Source organism: Ostrea edulis, chromosome 5, assembly GCF_947568905.1.
Source record: "Ostrea edulis chromosome 5, xbOstEdul1.1, whole genome shotgun sequence".
NCBI lineage: Eukaryota > Metazoa > Mollusca > Bivalvia > Ostreida > Ostreidae > Ostrea > Ostrea edulis.
In genome coordinates this window covers 56,333,523-56,339,771 of record NC_079168.1, presented here as the reverse complement: position 1 = coordinate 56,339,771, position 6,249 = coordinate 56,333,523, and positions in this window count along the sequence as shown.

Sequence of the window (6,249 nt, the reverse complement as noted above, 5' to 3'; positions counted from 1 at the left end):
CAATTATAGGTGAAGTGTCGCAACATTTAACCTATACACGACATTCCTGACCGTAGCAGTGAGCGTTCATTATTAAAAGACCAAGTATACATGATGTCATGCTTGGTTCACTTTACGTCAACAGCTAGACAATTCGGTCTACATCATATTCGAACAAACTTTACTCTGATCCATTGAGTGTTTTAAATACGTTATTTATAGAAGCCAAAGCTAGTCAATACTTGGACTTTTCAACACCAGAATATAGACTGAAGTCTATGATTGTGGAGGCTGTACATCACAGGCACTTTAAACCACCGCAGGTTATGGATGATATTCCCTCCGAACAATGCCGCCATTTCATTAAACTCAAAGAAGATGGGTGACTTTATCGAGCCGAGAACCCACAGAGGGACAAATATTAAAGTTAAAATTGAAACTCTCCAGAAAAAGAAACATTTGCATTCTCGTTAAAACAATTACTCCATAGTTTCCAAAAATGCTTTTTTCGATGTGCCCATTTTAAAGGAACATTGAAAAAAAATCCTATTTAAAATCACATATACGCCAAAAAAGCACAAAATAACAGTAAATTTGACTTTTCCAAGCATATTTTCATATGGAGTGGGCCAAGTCTCCATTGTGAACTAAGTGAAATATGTTAGTACATGTTCAGGTGTAATATGTTTTGTAAATAAAAAAGTATGGAGACTTGACCCACTATGAAAAAAAACTTACTTCTTGTGTATAACTTTTGTCGTATTATCAAGAAAATTACTATGTCCACGACGGGTGACTTTAGATACCTTGAAATTAGGAAAAATTTATGGGATGGATAGCCGAGGTGGTATAGCGGCAGTCTCAGAAGTTTTGAACAAACCCAGATTGCATATCTGTGGTTCGAATACCAATTTTTCCTACCTATTTTTTTTTCTTGTTAATGAATAGACTTCCCATAATCATTTGTCTCTGGTATTTTATGCAGTCTTAATGACGATCATAAGTAATAGATTCCAACATGCAGCTAGTGAATAAATGTAAACAAGTATGGGGCCTCCTGTGAAGTATGGATATTGTTTATGTAAACGACACGTTAAAGAGAACAATTTCAACAATGCTTAAAGCTGACATGAATTAATAAATACGTACACCTTTCTCATCTTATCCGCCATATTTCTTTCAGGTAGCCTAATTTACTCTACCCGTATATACCCCAAATGTGATTGTCACACCTGAGTGATTTTTCTAGGTGGACTCGACCAGTGCACATCTCCGATAGTAATATATAGGGAATGAGAAACAAATAAAATAACATTTTAAAACATTATGCTTTGCTCAAAATTACAAAATATTGATTGTATACTAATGCAACATTCTGGAAGTTTAGATAAGTTAGACAAAAATGCAAAAAAAAAGAAAAGAAAAAAAAGAAGCTTTTCTTGCATACTTGTAAGTGCATGCAAGTATTTGCATTTTCTAATAAAATAAATGCGGATAAATCATTTGTCAATTACATACTGATAGAATGGAATAGGCAAAGAGCATAAAATATATTATTTATATCAATTCTTGCAAAATAAAGGTGCATGCCATATGCATAATATGCAATGCACAAGGTATAATCGCCAAAAAAAAGTATCAAATACGGGCGTCTATTCAACAGGTATCGGAAATGTGCACTTACCGAAAATATTAGATTCTCTTTATTCTGATAAATCCACGAAACAAAATGATAAACTCCATTTGTATCTCGTTAGAACTTTACAACACGTTCTCATTCCATTATACAGACTGCGACACACTTCACCCGTGCCAAACAGTGTGTCTTCAATCAGGGGAGATGTCAGAGTCGAAAATTTTTCCTGTATTGAATGCTTGTCTGGTCGAGGTTTTGCAGTTTATAGAAATGGGGAATCTAATATCTGGTTGGATATATTGCGTGCACAATTCAAAATTTCTCGATGATCATATACAAACTTGGATATACAAATAAGGGAATAATGATCGAAAATATACATCTGTGTGCAAATGCGTGTATTACATTTGCAATCCATAATAAACAGTTCATTACACAAAGACACATATGAAAGGAAATTTATAAACGAAAATATAATTTTGTTGTCTCTTTTGGAACCACATAATTATTTACGGTCTCTGTGTGTCCATATTCATTGAGAGAGAGAGAGAGAGAGAGAGAGCTACTTTGATTTATAATATATCATTTCACAGAAGGAAAGAAAATTGATCACTTATATAAATGTAAGCTTTCAAGCATTAAAAATGTCCACCTATTTAAAAATTTGTGATTGACAATATATTGGAAACTTACAGGAGTTGATGCTTATAATTGAATTCATTACAAATTTTAAAAAAAAATTAGTTTGAACTGTGCATGTAGAAAATACTGACTTTGTATGTTAGAATAACGGGGAAAAAGTAAATTGTCAAAAAAAGTGGGGAAAGCAGACCAGCCTTCCTGCCCACCCCAACCCCCTGTTTTCGTGCCTGAAACAACATATCAATTCGTGTTGAAAGAAAGGTGCATATCTACATTTCATTAAATTCCAAAGGAGCTCGAATTTATGTGTTCCCCTATTACTTATTTTGTATGCAAGATTCGTTCCCAAATTTAGAATCATGCCTTCAGTCAGAGCAGAAATGAATTCATGTTGAAGTATATCTAGTTTGAATGCAAATGTTGGGTTCCTTCTTTTAATTTCATCAGACTCATTAGAAACCCCTCTCCCAAACTATGCAACTTTGTTTTTATTGATATCTAAATCGGTATAAATGAATCCGGATATAAATTATATAACGTTTTTTCGTGATCATATAGATATTGATACTGATAATGAAAAAAGAAAATGTTTATACTCTTGCCTTCTGCATATCCTACTAATGCATTACAGTATATTGACATTGTATCATATCAAATAAAAGCTCAACACGAATTTTACTGATTTATGCATACTAACATCTTATCGAATACATTTGAATTTGAAATTTCTATGTACAGCGGTATGGCCATTGCGCCAGATCTACGAAATGAAAATATTTATGAATAAATTACACTCAAGCCTCAAAGTAATCATTATGGTATGTTACAGAAACGTTAAAACACACAAATGCTATAGTCCTGTAATTCTACATGCACCATACAATTAGTATACATACATGTGTTGCAAAACAAAATGCACATGTAATAACCAGACATGTATCGTCATTTTTCATTTGGGGGGGGGGGGGGGGTACAACAGGGGAAAAAATGGAAAATTGGATTCTTCAAAATTTCTTGCCATGCAAAATAATAATTAAAAAAGATGAACGCAAACAGCAATAAAATAAAACAATTCACCCAAACAAACCAAGATGTTTTGTCCGATGTTCAAAGTCCTAATGTGGGGTGAAGGGTTAAAGAGTCTTTTACTTTGACTACCTCAATAATTTCCCCCTACACTTCATTTTCTTCAGTCGTTGGGGGTCGGATGGGGTGGTTAGAGTCCTCTACTATGAGTGCCTCATATCTTCATTTTCTTAATTGGTGGTGGTGTGTGTCTTCTACTATTATATCAGAACTTTCAAGCTGGGGTAAGTGGGGGAGGGGTTGTCACTCAATGTATCTTTTATTTGCATTACAAACGAACAAAAAATGGATATTGTTATTAAAGGTGGGTGACAGACACTCTTGTCCTCTCCCCTTGATGTTTGATAACGACGCATAATATGGTAAACTCGATTATTACGTTTTGCATTAGTACAATTTGCGTCGAGTTCGACGCAGAATGTAATAACGCAAAATGGCATAGATATACAAGATCTATTGAGCGCCAAATTAGCATAAAATGAAGTAATTGAAAATAACATTATTTAAAAATATGTTTAATTTTTAATTAATGCGTGCTTTAATTAAATGAATCAAATAAATCTGTATTATCAATTAATGAGAGCAATATTGAGTTACTAGTGCTGTTCTCTTTTTATTGAATTAACGATATCATTTGTCTTAATAAGAGCACGATTATTACAAGATCATCGGTTCTCTCTCTCTCTCTCTCTCTCTCTCTCGTCGTTATCTCTCTCGTTGTTCTCTCTCTCTCTCTCTCTCTCTCTCTCTCTCTCTCTCTCTCTCATCCCATACACTCGTACAGTGTTGTATATGCAAATTTATGTACCTAAATGATTTCCTGATTTATAAATCTGCAATACTCTGACCAGTAAATCATATGGTATAAGGATTCATGCACAATACAGGGTAAATATTATACTCTGATACTTCCCCTGATTGAAGATAGCTGATCGGCACGGGCTAAGTGTGTCGCAGTCTGTACAATGGACAATGTTGTTTACTGTTGGAATGCAAATGGAGTTTATCGTTTTGTTTCATGGATTATGCAAATAAAGGGAGTTTTACTACTACTTAGAGTATTTTCAACAAGTGTACACGTACATCTGCGGTCCTTTACAGATATTACGAGTAGGCCCAGGTAAATAGTCGTCCGCATTCGATGCGTTTTCATGGCGAGCATACATGCCATTTTTATAAGTACAGTAGTCTTTTACTTGAAGTAATTGTGAATGGTATAGATTGTATACTCTTTGCTTATTCCATTTTATCAATAGATAAAAGATGAAATATTTCTCCGCATTTTTGTATAGTTTTGACATATTTACTGCAAATGTACGCACGTTCACGTAAAGTAAAGGCATTCTATATATATTTATCCAAATATATATATTTAGAATGATTTACTACTGTATGATATGTTTATTATAATTTTGAGCACTGCGTGGTGTTCCAAAACGTGATTTCATTTCTTGATGTCCTCTAAATTAGTATCGGAGATGTACGTGTTACCTGTCGAAGCTACCAGCACAGGAAAATCGAAGACACTGATGTGAAGTGAAGCGTAACAAAGCTCGTCCCCTTATATACCATGCGAACCCCGATACATATAACAATAGAAATTCCAACTAATATGGCGGATTAGCAGAGAAATATGGCGGACATATAGAATTATGCTATATTTATTACTTCATGTCAGCTTTAAGAAGTTACTTTAAGAGATCCTGACAAAAGCCAAATACACAACCAACTGGTGCAGACTGTCTAAAAGGCACAGTGAACTACAGTTCAGTACAAAAGCAAATCAAGTGTCTTGTTTCTGTCCCATTTGTATCTAACAGCAAATCTGCATTTTCTAACTGCCTCAGAGTTGTACCAAAAAGAGGCGAGAACTGATGCCTTTATCATATTCGATATATTAGTACATGTAGGTTGTAAATGCTGTTCAAAAACATTTCGGGGGGGGGGGGGACTGAATCCAAATCAAAGCATTAATACTGCACCATACAGAAAACGCTATTCCCCATTTGATTTACACCACAAAACATATGAGGTTTCTCATTCACATCAGTTAATACATGTATGTCAATGGAAATGCGGAGAACATACTGTTGGATGTTGCGAGCATATAATTATGTAATGTCATTTGGTACCTTAGGTACTCCAAGCATCAGTGTAATTATGTGTGTGTTAAAAACCGCTTAATGTCCGATATACATGATGCTGTATGTGAAACAAATTCTGATGATGATTTTGATTAAATATCATTCTTTGAAATATGATCTGTATATTTGTTTTGAATTCTAAATATTTTGGACAGCGTTTTAGTACGGTACTGTATCTATTGTAACTACGGGTACCATCAATCAATGCGGATTTTAAAGCTGACATGAATTAATAAATACGTACACCTTTCTCATCTTATCCGCCATATTTCTCTCAGGTAGCCTAATTTACTCTACCCATATATACTCCAAATGTGATTGTCACACCTGAGTGATTTTTCTAGGTGAACTCGACCAGTGCACATCTCCGATAGTAATATATAGGGAATGCGAAACAAATAAAATAACATTTTAAAACATGCTTTGCTCAAAATTACAAAATATTTATTGTATACCAATGCAACATTCCAAAAGTTTAGATAATTTAGAAAAGATGCAAAAAAAAAAAAAAAAAAAAAGCTTTTCTTGCATACTTGCAACTGCATGCAAGTATTTGCAGTTTCTTATGAAATAAATGCGGAGAAATCATTTGCCAATTACATACTGATAGAATGGAATAAGCAAAGAGCATAAAATATATTATTTATATCAATTCTTGCAAAATACAGGTCCATGCCATATGCATAATATGTAATGCACGTGGCATATTCGCCAAAAAAACTCGTATCAAATACGGGCGTCTATTCAACAGGTATCGGAGAT